The sequence below is a fragment of the Lissotriton vulgaris genome, chromosome 2_1 (assembly GCF_964263255.1).
Source record: "Lissotriton vulgaris chromosome 2_1, aLisVul1.2, whole genome shotgun sequence".
Classification (NCBI taxonomy): domain Eukaryota; kingdom Metazoa; phylum Chordata; class Amphibia; order Caudata; family Salamandridae; genus Lissotriton; species Lissotriton vulgaris.
Window position 1 is genome coordinate 871,596,264 of NC_141687.1, and position 12,361 is coordinate 871,608,624.

Genomic DNA, 12,361 nt, shown 5'->3' on the forward strand with positions numbered 1-12,361 from the left:
ATGCGGATTCCTTCTCTGTAATCCATCCTTCCGCAAGGCCTTCCTCAACGATATGGCCTATGACTATAGTCAGCCTGTCAGTAGGATCACTGTCGAGTTTGCGATACGCCCTAGTGTCATTAAGCTGGCGCATACATTCATCACGGTATATATCCACGTCCATTAGTACAGTAGCCCCACCTTTATCGGCTGGTTTGATTACCACCGATGCCAAATTATCCAATGTCGTAACTGCCTCCTGTTCAGCTTTGGACAGATTAACAAAACAATTCTGGGGTTGGAGGTATAACTGACTCAGGTCATAATTCACAGCTTCTTCAAAAGCCTGTACCTTAGCCGGTAACCCTGCTGTACTAGGGTTAAAGGTAGATGGTCTCTTAAGGCCTGTGTTCTCTGTGTCTCCACCCTGTGTTACGGTTGTCTTATTGGCAAACAAATAGTGAAGCCTAATTTTACGATAGAATTTTGCCATTTCAGTTTGTATGAGAAACGGGTCGCCCTTATTAGTTTTCACAAAGCCTAGTCCTTTATTAAGGGCCAGTTCTTCGGTGTCAGTTAGGACATGTTTACTTAGATTTATCACAAGGCTGATGTTCCTGCTTGTTCCCTCTGGATCTTTTTGCCGTCTCTCAAGTCCATAGTTGCTGGAGGAAGATTCCAACGCACTTGGCCTTGTTGCTGACTTCTCCGTCTGCCTCTCGGACGTCCAAAACCCTGTCCTAAAAAAGGCTGCTGGTTGAAGTCTGGGTATAGTTGTTGAGGTCCAAAGGGACCTGGCGGGGGAAACGACGGTGGACCCCAAGGACCCCAAGGTGAGGCTCACTGTACCGGCTGATTGTCTCTCTAGACTTTCAGTCAAGAGTGAAAATTCAATGAGTGATTATTCCAATGCTCAGGATGAAGGAGCTGTAGCCTTTATCCAAGATGATTTGGCCTTGAGTGATGGTACATTTACCAAGGATGAATGGTGTGTTGCCATGGAAAAAGACATTGTCCTCACTAAAGTCATAGACTTGGTCAAATTGGATGCCAGACGAGAGAGCTGTGTTCAACCCCTGGTCCATCCTATTCTTAAAGTTATAGATGAGCTTTCGGTGTATGGTGACAGTATTCTTATGAGAGGTGACAGATACATCCCACCATTCAGTTTGAGGCCGAAACTGTTAAAACGTGCCCATGAAGGACACTTAGGGCAAACACTCACTCAGCACAGGCCTAAGGTAGATTTTTGGTGGCCAGCCATGGACGCACAAGTATCGTCCTGGGTTGAGAATTGTTCTGCTTGTAGAGATGGTGAGAAAAGACTCACGGTTGCTACTGGTTCAACTATGGGTCATATTGTCACTCCTGATCAACCTTGGCACAGTGTGTGCCTTGATTTCATCAGACCAATGGATGAATTGCCTGTGGCTCATCGTTTTGCCATTGTTGTTGTCGATATGTTTTCTAAATGGCTTACAGTCATATTTGTTAAAGATATCACCACCTATTGTACCATATTTTCTCTTAAAGATCTTTTTCATGATGAAGGCTATCCCTCTGTTCTCATAACAGATAATGGCACTCAGCTTATTTCTCTTAAAATGCGTATGTTCTTGTCTGGTTGTGGGGTGACCCACCATCGCACTTCCCTTTATAATCCTCAAAGGAATGGTATGTGTGAGAGAGCAAACAGAGTTGTTAAAGGGATAATACAAATGTTGTGGGTTTCTGGTGGCGTTGCTACTGAAGTGGTCTAGGAGATGGTTTGGGCATATCGGACCACTGCTCACAAACAAGATGGTAAGTCTCCATTCAAGCTTATGAGGGGCAGACTTCCTGGTACCAAGCTTGCACCATCTTGGATCAAGAGTAGTATTGTCAAGGGTGCTCATCCAGAGCCTCCTCATCATGCCGGAACCTTTTACTCAATTTCCTCTGGTGATCTTGTTAAAGTAAAACCGGGGAGAGTTACTAAGGGACTTTCTAAATTCAGAGGCACCTATTTAGTTAAACACGTTTTTCCTCATAGTGTGGTTTTGGATAATGATGAGAAGTGGAACTTTCGCAGCGTGGCATTATATGGTAAATCTGCATCCTCCAGTGATAGCGCTCAGGTTGTTGAAGGTTCTATGCCCAACAGTGGGTACATGTTATCTCCCTCGGAGAATATTACTCCATCTCTAGCTTTAATTTATTGCAGGGGGGAAGGTGGTGGAGATGCCTTTGATCTTACGGGTGTTCAGGATCAGTTGGGTCACAGTAACATTCCTTATGCTCAATATGATGTTTCTCAAAATGTCTCAATATCCATGGAAGCTAGAGGTTCGAGGTTTCGTAGACCTCCTGTCTATTTGAATTATTATTTATGTTACTGCTTCATATAAAGTTTCTCCATTTTAGGTGTTTTGTTTTTATTCCAAAGGGAGAAGGTTGGTTGTCTACCTTTACCCCATCCAGAATACTTGTTATGTTCTAAATGAATCATACTCAGCCAAGCTGCATTCCACACTTGTCATTTGGTGTCTGGTCAGCTGACGAGGTGTATGCTAAACCTGTACTATGCTAATAAATCATCTAACTACCATCTGAAGGCTCCTGTGTCATATACCCTTTTACATACATCAGACTGACGTCAGCAAACATAGAGATACATTATGTAAGTTTTCTGAACCAAGAATGTCCCGCCCCTAATGGAAATCTACTGGCAGATACAGCTAAAACAAAGAAGTACAGTAAGACGAGTCTCGACTCTGAAATCGGACATACATTATCTTACTGCCAAGGTCATTCTGTTTGTGACTATCGCTGGGCTAGTGGGAAAAAGCTTCTATCTATGGGAGAGGAATGCGATAATAAGAACAGTGTATTCACCAGCAGAGCAAGGCCTAACCTTAGAGAAATGAACATTTCCAGAGCCCGCTTCTTGAATCAGAGGATATGCAGCTTACAACATGATTCAAAATTGCGGCTGAACATAAAAGGGTGCCCTGAATGCTAACTTAACGCAAGAACAAAGCACAAACAAAATAGCAAAGCATTTTCATTCCATCATACCCTCCTTTTAGCATTCGCTAAACATTTTCAGATTGGGAGTGGTAAAGAAGTAATATGCAAAGAAAGAAAGGACATCTACACTCAGAACTAAGCATATACTCAGTATAATAGACATTGCAAGGGATAATGCAGATCCAAAAATGCCCTTGACAATCTGCATCATGCCTGCAATATCTTTTTGCAACATGACCGCAGCACTAGTGTCATGAACTGTCTTTCTTTGTTTAGGGGTGAGAACTTTTCTACAGTAAGCACAGCAGGTCGGGAGACTGTGTATACAGAGGCAGCATGTGAAGAAAATGCCAGCAATCACAGCCAGAAAAATAAGGATCTTCCAACCCCAGGACGTGAGCATACTCCAGAACCACCCTGATAGAGTCCAAGTACCATGCTCTTAGTGTATGTCAGATGAAAGTCTATGCAATTTCTGTATGGCAGCATACATATTGGGGGCGTGGTCAGGTATGTACACACAACAGCTACTGCCAATGATGCGGCAGGCCCCACCCCTATCTGCAAGTATGATGTCTAACACCATCCGGTTCTGCAAGGTAACTAACCTTGTAGCGTGAAGCTCAGCAGTGATATTTGTCAGAATAACAGCGGTTGTAATAATGACCCCTTCAACAACCCTTGTTGACTGGCGAGTTTTAAGGCTATTAGATATGAGGCCCCAAAAGGGTAAGATACCCTTCATGGCATCCTCAAACTGCTGTAAGGTGGTGTCCGTCTGATCTATATCCTTCGTGTCAATTACCCTTCTGACTCAGGGCAAGTATACACTCCTACGCTGCAGCTGATGATCCTTATGGTAATTGGACAGAGCTATATACACAGGGGGAAGGTGAAAAGAGAGATAACACCTGCCCAACCATCCCATCTGGAGCCAGAGATAAGCTTGGGATCCACAGACAAAATAGACATTAGGAGGTGGGATAAAGGGTGGACTATCGGTCATTCTCAATCTGTATGTAGAATTGCATCTGCTCTCCCCCACCTTTATCCTCCAGGTCCCCTGGACACAGAAACTAGCTGTTGTGTTGACACTGACACTGGTATTGGCTTGTCCTTAGTAACATTACGAGCCTGGAAAGATTGGAAATACTCAGACATGTTAAACCCTTGGAAATCAGCAATTTCCATCCAAAACCATGTCTCGTTCTTTACTCTTGTATATGCATTCATTTTTTTTTTTAAACTGAATTTTTTATTGGATTTTAATATAGAGTTGTACAGGCATCTCTGAGCTATATATGCAACATTATGCATCATCTAATAAAAAAATTGGTAGGATAATCATGACCATGCAGGTGGCATAGCCAACATAGACATACACATTTGTTTAATTATTCAGAACAAAATAAGCATCTTATTAGAAGAATAATCATAAATCGTACAAACTATTGGCATTAGTCATTCCAATAAAACCCAATTTTTCCAATCCAACTAATCAACCCTCCCTGCCTTCCCGTCTATCCCACCCCCCTTCGGCATTCCACGTAAAGTATTAGTTATCTCATTATCTAGTGTTACTGCAGGTGGAGTTCTCAAGTCTAGTCAATGCTTCGTATAGTGAAGTCCATCCTCGTCAAGCGTTGTGGAACGCCCAAGTTCAGGTATTTTGTTCGTCATGTTGTACAATAGACATTAATTTGGTTCAGCAGGAGGCTCTGCCCCGGGGTCATCAGTTATCTCTGAAATCACCAATGTTTCCCAAGCCCTAGCTGCCTCCATAACTTTCTCGTTATTCGCTTGTGTGGCTAGTTGTAACCTAAAAACGCTTTCGCATCCCGCCCATTTAATGAATTCTGATTTCCATCTCTTAATATTTGGACCGTTTTTTGACTTCCAATGTGCTGTGATGTCTCTCTTAGCCATCAAAAGGCCCAAATCTAAATAAATTACTAGTGACCTTATTTCTGGAGGTATGGGGGAACCAGTGCAAAAGGCAGGGACCTATAGTTGGTTCCAATTTGGTAATATCATTCAGTAGTGAATTACATCCCTCCAATAAGTCTCCAACTGGGGACAATCCCAGAACATGTGGCGAAAATCTGCCCCTTTTATATTGCAGCACGGATATACTGCTGAGCCTGTATCGAAATATTTATTAATTTGAGCTGGTGTGAGATATGCCCTATGCAACATATACAAGTGAACCAGTTGAAAGCGGGCATTCCTAGTGCTCTTCCATGCCCTTTCCACTAGCTTAGCCCAGGGTTTTTCTGGGATTTTATTGCCTATATCCTCCTCCCATTTTAATCGCAGTGCAGTTAAGGGAACTAATGTTTCTCGGATCATATAAACAGAGAGCCTGTGATCACGCTACACCGGACGGGACTCCCAACGCCCGACTCCGAGATCCCATTGAGGAACGGCTGGAACTGGACTGCATCAACTTGCAGCCGCCTCTTGCTCATAGTATTCCAGGCTCATAAATCATAAACCACACCTAGCTCTCTGCCACTGTGCAAAGGCTGCCCTTATCTGATCAGGAACGCCCTCCAGACGTTCTGCCACGCCGTCCACCACCTCACGGAAGCCTCATCAGGCTCTCTGTTTATATGCTCAGGTGTACAATACCACCCACGAGGCCTCGCACATAGACGCCGTCGGTTCACCAAGAATCGTCGAGCAGGCTTCTAAAAATCACTCAGGCAATAGTATTATAAGTAGTCCTGAAGATGATCCCAGTTAATAATTGGAGATAGGGATCGAAACGTCACATCGACTGTTTTAACAGTACTGCATCTTTCATTTGTACAATATATGTTGCAGTTACTGTTGGTTTGTGCTTACACAAGATTGCATTGTATTGTAAGCCACCTTTTGCTCCACTCTGTTTGCCTGTCATTTTTTCCCCTTGTATTGTTTTCTCTCCTCCCTTACTTGGTACAGGCTTGTGCCCAGTTTTGATCTGTGTCGTGTCTCACGTAATCGTGAATCTTCGTTTTATCTTGGAAATAAATATTCCTTTTGTCCGGCTGGACATTGGAGAAAAAGAGACATAGTTCTTATCTAAGTCTGTGTTTATTACTTATAACTGCATTGTAAAAGTTTAGGACCTTTGTTTCTCTAAAAAATCATTAATTACCCGAGGTACTCAGCTACCTAGACGGGTCCCCTTGTTTCCTACACTGCTCAAAGAATTCCACGTCACACAGAATAATGTACCACCCCTCCAAGGCAGCACCTTCAATCTATCCTGTCCAATGTCAGAACAATGCACCAATCTCACCTCACCCTAAACTAACATAGTTGGTACTATTGACAAAGTCCACCCTGATTTACACAGTCCATCCCTACTAATCTGACTTCTCCTTTGGTGCACTGTTCTTCAACCAAGGGTTCAAATTGTACCTGGTGACTCCAGGCACAGAGGGGTCAACGAAGAGGGGCTCTATTATTGCTTAGATCTCAAATGGGACTGCTGAATTCAACATGTTGTTGTTCTCAACATCCGTTTGTATCTACATAAGTCGTGCATCACTAAAGGGGACGAACTGAGGTATTTTCTCTCCCTCAGCATCTCCTATACCATCCCTCACCCATTGGTCATAGGGTAAGGGCAAGGGTACTCTGAGGCAACGGCTGGAATTAATCCAATTCTTTCGGCCAGCGACTTTCACAGCGGTCCTGGTAGCGAGGAGGACTAACTTGGGCCCCTTCCAATGGGGCTCCAGGCTCTTTTTCTGCTGAAAGTTTTGGAGTAACACACAGTCCACCGGCTGGATGCTATGACCCTCTGGTAGGGGCGGAAGCGACTCTTGGCTCTGTTGGTGAAGAGAAATCCCATTTTCAGTTAACTGACCCAGGTCATCGGTCAATAAAGGATACTCAATTTCAGAAAATCTAAGCGGACACGGGACGTTCGGATATTCATCAGGCGTCCGAACACGACCTCGTAGGGTGACAATCCTGTCCTAGAGTGTGCTTTTGTTCTTGTGGACAAAAGAGCTAGTGGTAAAGCATCTGGCCACTGTAACCCCGTGGTCTCCTGAATCTTTGCCAATTTCAGTTTGAGAGTACCGTTGTACTTCTCAACCAAACCTGCTGACTGAGGGTGATTCGCAGCATGAAACTTCTGTCTGATGTGTAGTCCTTCACAATGTAACTGAATAACCTTGGCATTGAAATGACTTCCGTTATCACTTCAGATCAAACCGGGCAAGCTGAAGCGAGGAAAGAAATCCTTCAGGAGTATCTTTGCAGTTGCAATGGCTGTATTCTCTTTAGTGGGGTAGTCCTCAACCCAATTAATGAATGCACAAACAACCACCAACACATACTTCAGATTGTTAACTCTGTCCATTTCAATATAGTCCATTTGAAGGACCTTGAAAGGGAAAGTGGGAGGTGCAAAATTACCAGGTGGTGTAGGGGTACCCATGCCAGGATTGTGCATCATGCACACCATACAGTATTTTACTAGATGTGTAGCTGTCTTTGAGATATTGTCATTTTGCCATACAGGGTCTAACAACTTGCAAATACCCGTACAGCTGAAATGAGCTGGCCCGTGAGCCATAGTGACTACAGGAAGAACATATGCATCTGGCAACATCCATCTTTTCTTCCCTGACTTGTTAATCCAACATCCCTCAACATTCAAGTTTGCTGTACTTTCTTGCCACACTGTTAATTCCTCTACTGTGGCCTCACTCTGTATCTCCTTCACGTTTTCAAGTGTATCCTCAAACATGGAGAACTCGGGCACCCACCTGGCGGGACCTGCTACAAACATTCTTTTCATCTTAGTTCTGGCTGTTTGCTTAGCTTTCTGATCTGAAAAGTGTTCCCCTTACCCACATTGTCAGTAATTTTCTTATGGGCGCTGCACTTCACTATTGCTAATTTCTCAGGGAGTGTCAAAGCAGACAAAGCCAATGTATAAGAGGACCATGCTGAATGTGTCCCGTCCCGTTTGAAGTAAGGAACCCACTCACTACCCAGAGCCTCCCAAAATTATGGGCGACCCGAAGGCATACTGGCTGTCAGTATAAATATTAACAACCAGCCCCTCGCTCAATTCACAAGCTCGAATAAGGGTGACTAACTCAGCTGCCTGGGTGGACTGAAAAGGATCTCGTGATATCTCAACTAATGTATACAAAGTAGTAATTGCGTATGCTGCAGTGGTGGTGCCATCTGGTAATTTGAAACAAGAGCCATCGAGATATAGTTCCCCTTGGAGGTGAAATAAGGGAACATCAGTCGGGTCTACCCATCCTTTTGTCTCTTCCTCCACCATACAATCATGTATGTCCATCTCCTCATTCACAGAAGGGAGGGGTAGTAACCTGGCTGGATTCAAAGTGGCACAGCATTTGATTGTAATGCGCTTTTCAAAGAGCTTTAGCTTGTAACAGGTCAGACGTGCACTCGTGAGGTGCTGTGTCCTTGTCTTATTCAAAAGTGTATCCACAGCATGGGGTACCATAATTTGGAGGTCAGTATCCCGTCCCACCGATTGTGTTATTGAGAGGGCCACAGCCGCGACCGATCGGGAGGGCTCGGGCGACAGGGTCAAGCACAGCAAAGAAATAAGCACGCGGACGTTGCTTATCTTCAAATTATTGTGATAAAACAGAGAGCACGCAACCACCCATCTCATGGACATACAATACAAAGCATTTTGCCTAATCAGGGGCACCAAGCATGGGAGCCCAGCAAAGTGCAGTTTTTAATTGTTCAAAAGACTGCTGACACTCTGCACTCGTCCAAGGCAAGGATTCATGCACAACCATCAATATTAGCGCAAGCACGTGCTTACTAAGCAACGAATAGACAGGTATCCACTGCCTGCAAAAGGAAGTGATACCTATGAAAGTACACACGTCTTTCTGAGTTTGGGGACAATTTTAACAATGGTACTGATGCGTTCAGGGGTCACTCTCTTACCCTCCTTTGACAGTAAGTGACCTAAGTAGGTGACCTCGTGTCGACAATACTGACATTTGGAAAGGGATACTTTATGGCTGTGTTGAACTAAATGTAGCACCAATTTGACTGTACTGTCTCTGAAACCTTGTTCTGTATCCGAGGTGATGAGCATATTGAAGCAATACATTACCTGCAGGGAGTGACAAGGAATCCAGCTGACCTTTCAATGCCTGACTATAGATAATCTGACTCTATGTATAGCCTTGAGGAGCGCAACGGAATCTAAAACTTCTACCAGCAATGGTGAACCTGAACAGATTTCTGATATCATGATGCATGGGACTAGTAAATAATGCATTTTTCAAGTCAATGACAGAAAATAATTTAGCAGAAGAGAGTCATAATGTCAGGGACCACCGGGAACTTCAGAATCACTATTTTATTAATTTCACACAAATCAATCACAAAGCGATAAACATCTTCTCGATACTCAGAGGGACCAGAAGGCGTCCTTTTAAGAATGAGAATAATAGGGCTATTGAAAATATTAGCAGTCGTCTCCTCACCACTCCTTTCTCAATCAAATCCTGCACAATCTTTATCAAACCTCGCTCACCTGCTTGCGGTATCTTATACTGAGGAATACAGGGTAAAATAGCACCTTCCTTGACACGAATCAAAACAGGCGATATCTGCAACAAACCCACATCTGTCTCGCCCGTCGCCACAATGTGGGGGGCACATATTTAAATTTAGCAGGGAGGGGCGCATCTTTGGACAGACACTACTTAGTGCACACCCCACCAGGACCCATCGTCATATAGACGCCGGCTGGGGAGCAGTAAATTGTAGCATGCAATTTCTTCAACAAGTCCAAACCCATCAAATTCTCTCCACAATTGGACGTCAACAAGAATGACGAATACACAGTGAAAGGACCGATAGTCAACACTAGAGGCTTTCAAATGGGGCTCACAACTGGTACACCAGAAAATCCTACTGAAACATTATTATAGCCAGACAGAGTCACCCCAGGGACCAAGGAATAAGAAATAGAGCTGTTAGTTGCATCTGTTTCCACCAAAAACTCCTTAGTCAAACCATGCAAATCCGCACTAATGTACAGACCTCGTTGTCAACAAGTATGGAAACTGGTTCCTCACTCTATCCCCAGCTGTCCTAGCTGTAAGACTTTGCGGTCACCTCATCCGTATCGTAGTCATCATGATAATACTTTTTGCCCCAAGGGTCGTCAAAGTAGTTCTGATCAGTACGACCCTGAGATGCCCCAGCGTTCTGAACCCTGTCCTGGCCATCATCTGCACAACCTCATCCACGAGACTCTCGCCCTCTTGGGAGCGCCACCTTCGGCAGAAGTACAGGACACTCTCTGCACCAGTGTCCCTCCTCCTTACAATACGCACACTAATTCGACCCTACAGGTGTAGTATTCCTGCTAGTATGGGGAAGCTGTTGGGCCAAACCACCACACCCTCTACCATTCCATCAAGAAGTCTGTTGCAACAACAACTTCGTCTTCAAATCCTTGTGCTTCTTTTCCACCTTCTCCTTATCCTCATTGTCCCTGTGCTCATAATACTAGTTGGGATAATACTACACCATATTCAAGATAACAGAAGGAGAAGATGTGGACCAGGTACTCTCGAAGCCTGTAATCGAGTCGCAATCTTGGGAAGCAAGTTTCAGACAAATCTATTAACAAACAAACGCACACCACTTTTGATTTACAAGTTCTGCCCACTATAATCTAGAAACACACCTTCAAACCGAGTGAAAAAATCAGACAAACTCTCGTCTTTCTTTTGACGACACGCCAATAGCTTGTGCCAATCAACTTGTCTAGGCGGGATAAGAGAATGCATATACGGCCTGATAAAGCAAGGATTTCTGCTTTAGGCTTCTCACCAGGCTTCTTCTCCTGGTTCCATACTTTAATTTGATCCCAGGTACCAACCAATTCCGTCACATGATCCTCTGTGTGTACTCCAAATATCAACCGGGACCAACAAACCAAAGAGCATTTCGATATCTGCAAGCGTCATTACTGTTGAAGAAGCTTCCTCAGTCGATTCTTTATAATATGCAGTAGGATTTTTCCTAGGGTCAGGTAACTAAGTCTTAAGGGACAAAACCTCACTCCTTTTCCATGGAGTATAGACCCTCTGTTCTTGGAATGGGCGGCTACCCCTGGTCTAGTAACAACATCATGCTGATCCTGCAGCTCTGGTATTTCAGGGTAATATATGGGGTGGACCTCCATCATCGGAAACTGAGTTATTGTCTTCGGGCTCTTCTCAAGCAGCCTACTCCAATAAGCGACCAATGTCGCAACATTACCAAAAACGTGACCAGGCACCATATCAGCAATGTATACATGATCCTTAATATCATAGATAATCTGCGGTGCTGCATCATTGAAACACTGCTCCCAAAGACCAATCAGAGTAGTCAACATGTGCTCAAGGGCTTGTTGCTGTATAATAGACTCATAATCTTTCATCACACTCCACACGTCTTCCACACTGTAAATGGGGTTACGAGCCTACTGTACAGTAAGCATGGGCGAAATTTGCGAACTCGCGAATTCGGATATTTCCCCGCAAAATCGCAAAATAAATCTGCGAATTCATGAATTTTTCGCGTGAACTCCCGGATTTCTTTTGCGATTTGCCCTGGAGTACTTTCTACTGGCTAATCCAGTAAGTGCTCCCTCATTGGATAAATGTATAGTGCTTTTACTACACTGCAGCTGCGTAAAGGGCCAGAAGATGTGTCTCCAGTGACCATGTGTGCCTGTAACACAGGCACAGGCACACATGGTCACTGGAGACACATCTTCTGGCCCTTTCGCAGCTACAGTGTAGTAAAAACACTATGGGGCAGATTTACAAGCCGCTTGCGCCTCTTTTGCGCCACAGTTGTGTCACCTTTGTGACGCAGCGGCAGCATAAAAGATGCGCCATGGTGCTGGGTATTAACAACGTGACGCATCTGAGAGATGCGTCACTTTGTAAAGCCCTGCGCCATCAGGAGGCGTTCCGGTGCAGGGGAGGGCGTTCCTACGCAGGAACACCTCCTAAAAGTGGCTGAGTGAAATCTACAAGATTTCACTCAGTCACTTTTAGGCCAATGCTGCATCAAAACCCTGCGCCTGCTTGAAGCAGGCACAGGGCAGCATTGGGGAGATAGGGCCCCCCAGAGCATCGCTGGAGCTGCATCACGCTTGCGACGCAGCTCCAGCAATTCGTTGCTTTTACGGCACAGATGCGTGACGCATCTGTGCCGTTTTTGCCACATGGTGCGCCCCTGGGGATGCGCCAGTTATTGTAAATCTGCCCCTATACATTTAGCCAACGAGGTAGCACTTACTGATTAGACAGTAGAAAGTACTCCAGTTGAGTAGAGGTATTGCACAAAAAGG